The sequence below is a fragment of the Cryptomeria japonica genome, chromosome 1, assembly GCF_030272615.1.
Source record: "Cryptomeria japonica chromosome 1, Sugi_1.0, whole genome shotgun sequence".
In the NCBI taxonomy this organism is placed as follows: Eukaryota; Viridiplantae; Streptophyta; class Pinopsida; order Cupressales; family Cupressaceae; genus Cryptomeria; species Cryptomeria japonica.
This window is the reverse complement of record NC_081405.1, coordinates 182,723,391-182,736,695: the sequence shown is the minus strand read 5'-3', so window position 1 is coordinate 182,736,695 and position 13,305 is coordinate 182,723,391.

Genomic DNA, 13,305 nt, shown 5'->3' with positions numbered 1-13,305 from the left:
ACAATCTTTGCAAATTCAGTTTTAGATAAAGCACTAGAGATAACATACCTTGCATGCTCATTTTCTTCATAAGCTTCTATGGAGGGGAAAAATCGAGACTAGGTGACTAGGACCTAATCCCACTTTAGCCAACACATTGGGAATACGAAAGAGCCTAGGGATAAATATCAATTTGGCTACTTCTTATGAGAAAGAGAGAACTAAGGATTATCTCTTAGGGTTTCTATTCCTCTTGTTGTAAATGAAGGTAAGATGTGAAAGATAGATCAACTAGACTAGGAGATGAACAATGAAGCATATATGCACTGAAATTGCAGAAACTTGCAGATCTGAAACTAAGATACTGAAAGCAGGAAAGGGGGAGGAATTTGGAGGTGTACCTGAATCTAAAAATTGAGCTAAACTAACTAGGACCAGGATGCCACACCCATATCCCTTATGTTTTGACAGAGAGCTGCAACTGAAAGGCTGCAAACCTGAGATATTGAGCTATCACCCAATTAAAAATTACTAAAATTGAGGGGGACCAAGGCGCCACGGCCCTATCTTGGGTAGGACTAGGTTGTCATGCCCCTATCTTTGATGGATTTGGGGTAGTCTGTGCCCTTGGGGCTGTCCCTGTGCCTTTTGCTAATCTAGGAAGCCTTCGAGTACTTGTTTCTACACCTGCAACTGAAAAGAGAGGGTTTGGGTGGCTATTTAGGGTTTTTCCTCAGTCAAACCCCTGTGTTGGTGATTTCCACCTTCACAAATAGCCAATTTGTATGGTAAAATTATGTGTGCAAGAATCTTGTGTGTGTGTGCAAGACCCTAGGATGAATGCAAACAATCTAGAGCAACCCTAAAGAGTAAACCCTAAATGCTTGTAATTGACAAAGTAAATGATCTAAATCAATGATGCAAAGTGGTATAAAGCATGAATTTAAATATGTAAATTGATGTAATGAAGCTCATACAAAGACATGAAAATAACATAAAATCATATCCAACCCCTACGAGAGGGGTACAAGCCAATCGTTAGTCGGTGATCCCCTATTATTCTTTAATGTCTTCAAGGGTCCTAATTGATGATGAATGCTTGATGAATAATTGATAAATACTTGATAAATGTTGTTTAAGACTCCACATAAGCTTCTCTTTCACTACATAGAAGGATCCTTGTGCTCTCTATAAAAGCTCTTTCCTAGATTCCATTGGATAGATAGATCCTTCAAATGAAGAAAGAGAGCTCTTATGTATGAAACCGTATATCTTAATTTTATCTTTAGGCTGACCTAGGATTTGAATTTCCTGCCAATCTTTTGGGGTTAAGCGTTATAATATCATAGAATTATGCTTCCGAAATTTCGAGAAAAATATCAAGGACCGTATGCAAAGTGCACATGGTCCGACCAACTTTTCACCAAATTTTCAAGGCCATTAGATATGATGATATTAGAGTTTTCCTCCACATTCATCTCTCCTACATTTTTGCTTTGCTCTTCGAATGTGCAAGCCATCTTTTTTTTTAATATTCTACTATTATTGTACATAATGAGGTAAATAGAATTATTTATTAAAAAGCTAATGAAGCCGTCTGATATGTTTCCATAGTCTACTCTCTCCTTGCAGCTGTAAGGCATCTCTTGTTTGTAACGCCCGAATTTGATCCTAATGTATTAAACTGTCAAAAAGAATTACTCTAAACCGGACTTTCCGAGAAATAATGGCATAATCAAGTGGGAATAACAGTAAACAAAGCTCTACGCGTCTGGCAATATATAAATACGAGGAACCATATAATTCGGATAAAGCGTTACAAACGAAGAAGCTTAACATATTGACCTAGTTAATTTGGAATTTCCAATGTCATCCCTCCGCTATAAATACTGTCCCTAATGAATTTATTTCCACATAACAAACACATTACAGTTGGATATCTGTAGTTGCAGAGAGTATGGCCAAGATCACAAACGCGTTTCTTGCGTTTTTATTGCTCATAGCTCCTTTTACTTTTGCTTCAGGGAAGAAATTTCTAACAGAAATTCTGTCATATTTACTCTTTCTTTTATTGATAATTCTTTTGTTGTCATGTAAGTGTCCATCGACGATTATGGTCATTATGAGGGGATGTGCGAAAGATGGAGCACCACGTTTCATGGGCAATGCTACAATACTCACAATTGTATCATTGCTTGCGATAATGAGCATTCCGAGACTGGAAGGTGTCATTTCACTGAAAGGGGATTTGCTTGCTTCTGTTACGATCTCTGTTAACAGTACCAATTATAGTGCGATCCCTGCTGGAATAAAAAGTAGCTCTATGTATTTCTTCATTCTATTCCAGTGGATTTAGACATTAATCTATATGTTGTCTACATAATTAGAATGAGAGCACTCTAGGTTAAAGTTTTCAATTGTGGATGATAAGATTGGTAATTTAATTGGATAGCCTTTAATTTGAAGACAGAAAGGTGATGATCGAAAACTTTATAATGTCGTCTTTTTTCTAGTTATTTTCATTCAAACTTTAATGTGTTGTTTATATTTCATGAATGGTTTATATTTTTAATATTTAACATGAACATTATGTCATATTTTTAAAGATGATTCTCTAATATAATGGTTATAATAAGAAATATTGGTATGAGAGAATGCAAGTGATTTAGGTATATATTTTGATGTAATGCTTTGATTTTTTTAGTGCTTCATTTAAAATATTTTATTCAACTCTTGGAATTATTTAAATTTTTTAATTATAATTAGATAGAATAAATTTATGAATAAATGTATTTTAGTAATAAGAAATAACATTTTGTTTAGGACTATTTTGCCAAACATAGCTTACTCTATAGATTTTTTTTCAGTTTTGGCCTTCTCTTATTTGTACCATTGGGTTAAGGTGGTTTGGTCTCCTCTCATTCATTGTAAAATAGAGTTTTACCCTTCCGCCAAAGGTTTTTTTGTGGTTTGCTTCAATTCTAAAGATGATCATTAGCTTATGGTTGATGATAGGCCTTGGTAGTAGGATTCTCATCCCCTTTTTGTGCTCCTTTAGATTTCTTCTTTAAACCCTTCAAAAGATTCAATTGATATTTTTCTTTTGTGGATAAAGTTGCCTTATATTCTCCTTCATTTTTGGTGTCATTAAGCTTATGAGGTTGTTTATAATACTTTAGGTAGATTCTTATAGGTGGACTCTATATCAAAAAACTTTTGTCACATATCATTTATGTGCATGCTTATTGAAGTGGATATTTCAAAATCATTGTCTAGAAAAGTCATTTTATAGCTTAATGATAGATATTTGAGTCAATTGGTGGACTATAAGTGGATCCCCTTTTGATGCACATGTTGTTTTGGTACTGAACATTTGGCTCATGAGTGCTCCAATAGTGCTCACAAGAACTCTTCCTCAACCTGGTGGAAGCATGTTGTATGACCATCTCACTTTTTTCCTGATGTTGACGCTTCTGAGGATGTTTCTATTTCTTAATATTTAGAACAACTTATTCTAGTTACTTCTCCTCCTATTTTTGTTCTGTTGTCTATGGATTGAGATCCATATCTTGTTCAATTTATTGTTCCTAAAGGTGTTGGCTGATATTTCAAATATTTTTCTAATAAAAATATGTGTGGTGTTAGGTCTATTGTCCTTCTAGTTGATGTTAATATTTTTTTAGTTGCTTCTACGAGTATTGTTCATTTCCCTAATACTACTATTTTTTCTAGTAATGTTAATCAGAGCTATTCTATTTGTGTTCATGGACCCAACTAGATATTTGTTCATCATAAGAAAAAGTATTGTCAAGGTGGGATATTAAATTAGTCTCAAGTCTCTAGTTAAAAATAGGATGTAACCTATTTGGCTCTAGCTCTATTATTTGGTGTTATCTTATTTTGTTGTCTCTATGGTTGATTTACTTTGGTTCTTCTTTTAGTTGATTTATGCTTGATCTTTAATGTATTGGGCCCCTCCCTGACTTATTTTAATAAAAAATATTTCATTAAGCAACTATGTATTAAATTGTTACATAATGACTAGATAAAGGATAATAACGGGTAATTTTTAGTTTAAATTTTATAAAATATTAAGTGCCAAATTTTTGTAACATGAGATTGATCCCATGAAATCTAAATGAATTAGAACACATAAATGGAATCTCAAAACCAAGAGTAAATGTAGGGGTATCTGTACAATACCCTTTATTTTCCTAATAGTAATATTATGATATCAATCCTAAGAATTTAATGATAATGAACCCAAGAATTAATTAAAGAAATTTAATAAAAAGAAAATAAAAATTATATTAGTCATATTTTGAGACAATAAGATTAAAAAAGTACATAATTTGTTATATTGTCTCCCATTGTTGAATATTTGAATGTGATTCACATCTTGATAGATGGTTGCTTAAATTAATGTTTATAAATATTAGGTTTTTTTTTTCTTTTTTTATTTGTACACTTACATATTTATATGAATAATAAAAGAGTATACACAAAAAAAAATTCTAATTAAGCAAAAATAGGATAAACCCCTTAACTAGTCCTTGTCACATAGTTCCACCAAAACCCACATTACACCACCCATAGAGGAAAGCCTAAATAAGAATACTACTCTGCCAACCCCAAAATTTGGTAACTATCAACCACATACATTACCATCATAAACGTTCAACATATAAAAAATATCATCAAAACATAAACAATCAAAGTTTTTCAAATTTTTATTTTCTTTCTTCCTCGTTTGTTCACCCAAAAGTCCTCATGATCAAAATTTTCCTTCTTTGGTTCATCCTTCTACTTTTTGGTACTTGCCATCTACATCTCCACTTCTCTTTTTTTGATATAATTCTTCAAATTTTCCCACCCGAGCCTCACTTCCTTTGTCCTTGTAACATGATCCAACCCATTGTTTCATAAAATAAATGGCATCACCTCCACATCCACATCTCTCCCTTTTGACATAATCCCTTCACCAAAGGGACATCTCAAACCCCTACCCACCACCACTCTCACCAACAAGGAAATCAGCCCATAGAGGGAATGATTAGGTACGCAAGCTTTGGCCATCCAAAGAAACTCCTTCTTTGTTCCAAATGTCAATATCCAAGTGACCACCATGGAGATAATGTTTTCATTTATTTGATAACAAAATTATGATTGAAGATAGGGTTTCCCCAACAACACCTTCCCAAATAATGCAATCTATTGTTTAATCGAGTGGAGAAAATAAATTTCTTCCATCCCTTCTTCTTGTTCACACCATAAACTCCCCTAATCATTGTATAAATTTTTCAACACACCATGCAACCTTCGAAATCAAATGAGCCTCCTTCCAGTCAATTTAAACTTCTCCATCTTACCTCATGTCAAATTAGAGTAAATTCCATTAATGCAAATTCCTTCCTTGATTCCTAAATCCACAAAGTAATCATGTTTTAAACTCTCCTCACATGCCACCTTTTGTTGGAATAAATAATGTATATATTAATTATTCAAACAAAAAAAAACATGCAAAGATGAATGCAACATGGTATCAAGATGTGTGGTGTAGGAGAAGCCTAAAAAGTTGAGAAAATATCCTAAGAATATGCCATATGGTGTGAAGCACCTGAATCCAGTAGCCTTCGAGAAGAGGGTGAACTAGTGGAACAGGGAAGATAGTTGAGTTCACACAAGATTCAGTGCACATCAGAGACACCATGACTGAAAACCTTATTGCTACAAGGAATATTGATCATTCTTCCTGATTGTACTCCTTTTCTCATTTTGGTCCATCTTCTCCATTGTCTAAGAATTCCTCTCTTTTTTCAAGAGAGCATGTTGAGGTGAAGTTAGGTCACTTGAATTTATGCGTTGTTCCTGAGACCAGTGTTGTGACTTCTACACCTCCACCTCCTATTGAGTTTGCATTTGTTCAACAAGAATCCTCTTCAGCACCCCCATGCATTGTAGCTCCACGCATTGAGCCCACTACTGTAGTTGTTGAGGATAAATCAAAGGATTTTCATTCCCTCTTAGATGATAGATTCATCAAATTTGTTATCCCACCATCCTTGGAGCTTCCTTTACAGGATCATCATGCGTTCTCCTTTGATTAGCATCCAGGCCTTCCAGTTTTTCCTCTTCTTTGTACATTGAATTTATTTCCTCCACATTGGAGCCACATTAGTTTGATCGTTGGCATAGGGGTTCTATCATTCTAGGGGGTTTTTGGAGATTTTATCCTCTCTCATGGGGGGTTAGTAGTACATATGTTCTTGAGAGAGTCTCTTGAGACATTGTTTTTTTACTTTCTTTTTTGTTTCTCTGTTGGAGAGGAGTTTTGTTCCCACTGGGTTTTCTCCTTTGCTCTATTTCTGAGAAACTTGCATGTTTGTTCATGGGTACCTAATTAGGATTTAGGCCGAGATCCATCTTGCATTCATCTTTGCATGTCTTTTTCCTACATCTTTTTTGCCTCTCTCCCCAGTTCTGCATTCAGGGGGGGTGTTGGAATAAATAGTTTATATATTAGTTATTCACTTAATTGCATTAATTCACTAAATAATTTATTATTTAGTTAATTAATTAATTATGAATGATTAATTAATATTTATCTCCATGCATAATGAAAACTAGGAAAATAAAACTATATTTAGATTTTTGAGAGTTTCATGCATTAATTAGTTTACTATGGTTTTGATGCATACATGACTGATTCATGCATTGTGTTTAATCTGTTAGTATATCTTGTAGACTCCACCATTTAGGGTTTCTATCTTCAGAGTTAGATTTTTTTATAAGGATTCCATATCCTTCATTGTAATCAAACAATTTCAAAGCAATACATTTAATTATTGTTAATTGTCTTCAATTCTCTTTGTTGTTCAATTTTCTCTTTATGTGTGATAGGCATTCTTGCAAAAGATAACTAGGCTTGTGGGATTCAAATTTTATGAATTCTAACACCTTTCCCTTTGCAATTAATAATTTTCTACATCGTAGAGAAGAGAAAATAATGGCCATGATCACCTACTATGCCATCACAACACAAGAAGAGGAAGGCATAAAGCCTAAAATTCCTAGAGATAACTAGCAATAGATCATGTTCCTACTCATCCTTCCATCAAGCTACAATAGGAAACCCATAATCACTTGATCCAAACCACCACCTTTACTCATTACTACTTAAATCACATCCTTTATTAAATATAATTTCAATCGAGATACATTACCTTCTCTCTATATATGTGATATTTCAAAATCTTAACAAAAATAATTTTCTACCCAATAATATTAATTACTTTATTAATTTTCCAACAATGGGAAACACCTATAGCAATGGCCTCTTTTACAATTTTTAAAATTGCCTTCCAAGTGTATCTTTGTGACTGAAGGCTTACTAGTGATATTGCAAGAAAGGTCGCTTGCACCTCTGCTTCATTGTTTGTACAAATGCTTTGCTCCCTTTGCCAAAACTACCCCGTCATCATTTCTCGCAATACAACCTATGCCCTATATCCTAGGGTTACCTTGAGAGGCACCATGAAAGTTGATCTTGATCAAGCCCAACTTTTATTTTTCCCAAACTACACCAATATTTGCACCAAGGGTAGGATGAATCCGACAAGGCCCGTTAACAAGCCTATAAATATTAGTTTTTATTTAGATTCATATTATCTCAAATTATTTTCTTAAGATCGATGACTTTATGAATTAGTTTAAGTGTAGATTAAATATTATAATTATAGGGGTATTTCATTTCATATGGTGATTTATTAGTGTTTAGAGATGGTGAAAACATAGACTAATATCATGTAGGAGGAGAATCTTAATATCAATTATTAGGATTGTAGGGGAAACTATATTTATTAATATGATTCATATAGATGAAAATAAAGAATAATGAGGTCAAAGTAAATAAAATCAAATTTCCATTAAATTAATGTTTATTAATATTAATCTCTATGTTGTCTACATAATTAGAATGAGAACACTCAAGGTTAAATTTTTCAAGTGTGGATGATAAGATTGGTAATTTAATTGGATATAATGGTTTTAAGATGATTCTCTAATATAATGGTTATAATTAAATATTATTATAATAGTTTTTTTTAAATGAATATAATTTAATTATATACATACATATAATTATGTACAAATCAATGTAGATTAAATGATAATTAGAAATTGAGAATTAAAGAATAAGTATTCATTTAGGAGATTAAATATAAATAAATTAAGTATTTATCTTTTGAATATAAAATAAATATCAAAAATAATATCTTGTATGGTTTGATTTTTCTTAAAGTCAAAGTTTGAAAGTTTGAAGAATTTGAAGTGTAGTTTATTCCTATATTTGTGAAGGCTCATTTATTCCCTTATTTGTTGAATTTAGAACCTTGCATCGATCTCATGATGTGCATATCTAATCTATAACTCTTCCATTTTATTTGGTAAAATTCATATTCTATCTTTATAATTCACTAGATTCTTTACTTCTAATTATTAGGGATAATTGACATTTAAAAATATTTTAGGAACATTATCAAATTACAAGGGCCTTGTTTTCTAAGACAACTCCATTGATTAGTTCAACTTTAGGGTAATAATAAATATTGGTATGAGAGAATGCAAGTGATTTAGTTATATATTTTGATGTAATGCTTTGATCTTTTTAGTGCTCCATTTAAAATATTTTATTCAATTCTTGAAATTATGTAAATTTTTAATTATAATTAGATAGAATAAATTTATGAATAAATGTATTTTGGTAATAAGAAATAACATTTTGTTTAGGACTATTTTTCCAAGCATGGCTTAATCTGTAGATTTTTTTCATTTTTGGCCTTCTCTTATTTGCACCATTGGGTTAACGTGGTTTGATCTCCTCTCATTGATTGTAAAATAGAGTTTTATCCTTCTACCAAAGGTTTTTCTATCATGTGCTTTGATTCTAAAGCTGATCATTAGCTTGTTGTTGATGATAGGCCTTTGTGATAGGATTCTTATCCCCTTCTTGTGCACCTTTACATTTATTCTTTAAACACTTTGAAAGATTCAATTGATATTTTTCCTTTGTGGATAAGGTTGCCTTATATTCCCCTTCATTTTTGGTTTCATTAAGATTATGAGTCTATTGATAATACTTTAGGTAGATTCTTAAAGATGGACTCTATATCATAAAGCTTTCATCACATATTATTTACTTGCATGCTTGTTGAAGTGGATATTTCAAAATCAATGTCTAGAGAAGTCATTTTATAGTTTAATTATAGATATTTGAGTCGATTGGTGGACTATAAGTGGATCCCCTTTTGATACACATGTTGTTTTGGTACCAAACATTTGCCTTCTATGTGCTCTAATAGTTCTCACAAGAACTCTTCCTCAACTTGATGGAAGAATATTTTTATGACCATCTCACTTTTCTCCCGATGTTGACGTTTCTGAGGATGTTTCTATTTCTTAATATTTAGAACCACTTATTCTAGTTAATTCTCCTAATTTTGTTTTGTTGTCTGTGGATTGAGGTCCATCTCTTGTTCAATTTATTGTTCCTAAAGGTGTTGGTTGCTATTCCAAATATTTTTCTAATAAAAATATGAGTGGTGTTAGGCCTGTTGTCTTTCTAGTTGATGTTAATAATTTTTTAGTTGCTTCTATGAGTATTGTTGATGTCCTTAATACTACTATTCTTGCTTGTAATGTTAGCTAGAGCTATTCTATTTGTAATAAAAGGATCCACCTAGATAGTTGTTCATCATAAGAATAATTATTGTCAAGGTAGGATATTAAATTAGTCTCAAGCCTCTAGTTCATAATAGGATGTAACCTATTTGGCTCTAGCTCTATTATTTGGTGTTATCTTAATTTGTTCTCTCTATGGTTGATTTACTTCAGTTCTTCTTTTAGTTGGTTTATGCTTTATCTTTAATGCATTGGGCCCCTCCTTGACTTATTTTAATAAAAAATATTTCATTAAGTAACTATGTATTAAATTATGGATTGATATTTTCAAGGACAAATACCAAATTCATTGTTTCCAAAGAATGCTAGAAAATTACTCCCTCTCAACTTCTATCTTTGATCTTTGGAATAACTTTTTTAGATCCTCTTCCATTATTTCTTAGGGAAGTTCATCGATTCTGGGAAATGGTAGAAATATAAGTTTTTGGGATGATTGGTGGACAAGAGAGGGAAATTTGTCTAATTCAGTGTGGGCTTCACAATTCAAAGAGAAATGCATTAATTTGATTGGAACTTGGATTGCAGATTATATCAATAATGGAGTTTGGGTGGACCTCAGAACCTTGGATGCTTCTCTGTCTCCTTTCTTTTCTTGTATGAACTTGATCATCATTCCATCCTCTCTGGTGGAAGATGTGGTTTTTTGGAATGGCTCTATTTTGGGGTAGTTTTTGGTGGCAAATGCTTTTAAAATCATCACTAGGTCATTTTATCCCCCCCGTTTTGGGCTGGAGTTTAGAATAAACTCTTAATTCCAAAACGTAATATCTTCTTTTAGTTATTCATCCAAAACAAGATCTCTACCATTGGTAATCTCTATAAACATGGGGTCCCTATCACTAATACATGTTTTTTATGTAAAGAAGAAGCCAAAAATGTTGATCATCTTCTCTTACATTGCTCCTATGCTAGGGATATCTAGGCCTTCTTTTTCAACCTATGGAATTTTAATTGGGTCCCCCCTATTTCTATGCAGAACTTCTGCTTCTAATGGAAGTTCTTTTATGACAACCATGCGATTGGTATTATATGGAACTTATCCCTACCTCATATTGCTTGGGGTTTGTGGAAGGAAAGAAATAATAGGGTCATCAGAGATTTGGAGTCCACTAATCTTGTGGTGGCTATGAGATTAAGGAATGCTATTAAGGAAAATTCTCTTAATTACTGTGCTGGTAGGAAAGATGATCCTCCTCTTGAGTCTAGCTAGGAGGAATGGGATACTATCAAGTGGTGGTAGATATGCTGGAATATATCTATCCTTTTTTATAAAATCGAACATACTAGAGAGAATGTTTCTTGGAATCTACCCCTTTCGAGTTGGATCAAAATTAATATCAACAGGGTGGCCAAAGGAAATCTTGGGCTAGCTGGCTGTGGGGGAGTGGCGAGGAACCATTTGGGTTTGCTGGTCTCTGCGGTGGCACTCCCTTTGGGTAGCCTGACTAACAATTTTGTGGAGGCCAGTGCCACCTACATTGGACTACACATGTCGAGCAAGGAGGGGTTCAAATGGTTTTGGCTGGAATGTGACTCACTTAACATTGTCAAATGCATTAAGGGATGTATGCTGCCTAGATGGACTATTTCAAACTTAGTCAAGGATTGCCTTGAAATGATAGATGACCTAGAGGATTTCAAGATCTCACACATTTTCCTAGGAAGGAAACAAACCGACGGATCATTTAGCCAACTTGGTGGTGGGTAACGTGGTAGTTAAATGGTGGAGAGGTGAGGAAACTTTCTCAAAAACCCTGTGCGACCTGGCAAGAAATGATGCCAAGATCTTTGGCCTTTCCACTGAAATTTATGATGAAATATTATGATGGGATGGGAGCTGTTGGGGTGGTGTTTAAAATTATTACCACTTTAAGAAGTTTTAGAACTTTCAGTTTGCCTTGTTTCTAGTTTTCTTTCCTCCTAGTTTTTCTGGAGTCTCTGATTTGCTCAAGCTACAAAATGGGAGGTGAAAAGAATAGGTTTGAACCCACAACCTATGATAAGTGGTAGAAGAATAAGGAGGTTTGGGAGAAATTTTTTGATGGTGGGATGGTACCCTTTTTGGAGAGACTACATCGCCATTGTGCCATTGTTAGAGTAAGCTTTGTTAAAGGTTAGAATAAGGGTGTGCTAACTGCCTTTGGTGTGCAGTTTCAAGTCGACAAAAACTTGGTTGCCACTATTACTGGTTTGGTTATGAAAGCCATAAAATTATATAGAGACAGGAATTCGGGTGAGGAGGCTATTTCTTCCTTTTATGTTAAGGAAAAGGAAAGAGAGAGGGTAACACAAAAATGGCAGACAGTGGCTATAATAGGAAAGAGGCTTCCCTCTGGGCTGATATGGCAGAATTCATCATGAGGTACATCACCCTAGATGGTAGATATGCTAGTATTTTCTTACATCATTTTACTCTCTTAAACCATTTTAGGCATGGTAGATTTTTTTACATTCCCTCTTATTTGGTTTCGTCCTTGGAGAATAGTTTAGTTAAACATTTTCAAAACTAGGATAACCCTGTGATTCATGAAGGGCTTATCTTGTTGATTATGGAATATGCCCAAGCTCATGAAGTGAAATCCTCCTCCAAGGATAAAACCCACATTTCCTCCTCTAACCCTGATGTGCAGTTGGTTTCTGATACGGAGATGGATGAGGATGATAGTGGGATTGCCATGGACTGGCATGATATCAAGGATATGGAGGACCCTAAGCATAGACCAAAGAAAGAAGGGGATCATATGGTGACCTTAGGAACTAACAATAGCAAGAAAATCAATCCTCCAAGGTGGGCGGCTAGTAAGTTCAAATATAGTAACAAGAAAATGCAAAACTTGGAGCCAACCACCAAAAAGAAAACAAAACTTACCAAATCTGGTGGGTCCAAAGTCATTGAGCACGAGATTAGGTTGGACATCCCTATCATTGTGGATGATGAGAAATAGGGGTTTGCGAATAAGGTAAATAAAGGTGAGATAAAGGAGGAGAGGGGGTGGGGAATCTACTACTGGAGGCTACTAGAAGTCATGAGAACTGTTGGAAGTGGGTAAAGAAGGAAATTAGATCCCTAAAAGATGGGATTAAAGGAAATGTTGACACATTCATGAAATCCCTTGGGCCCAATAAAACTATGAAAGTTGACCAAGAGCGCAAAATTAAGAAGCTGGAAGAGGATGTGAGTGAGATCAAGGAACACCTAAACAATCTAGTGGAAATCAGTAGGCAGACGATGAACAATAGTGCTGATGGTTTGGAAAAAAATAACTCCATGATGACTGATTATAGAACCAAGACCATCGCCAATGACCCTCCCATGGGGGAAAAAGTAGAAAAGGTTTGCATAAGAGGGTGGATAGAGTGCTGTTGGTGGGAAAACTAGCTCGAGTCCTTGTACTAGAACTAGGAGCCGAAGCTAGGACAAGGGAACCTACAGATTCATCATGGAGGATTTGGAGAAAATTAATAAGAATATTATTCAGAAAAATACTGAATTGATGCACTCTCTTAGTTGACTACTTTGCCCTATTTTTTGGTTCAACATTTTTGTTTTTTGGCTTTCGGTCTGTTTGCGGTTTATCCCTTGTTCTG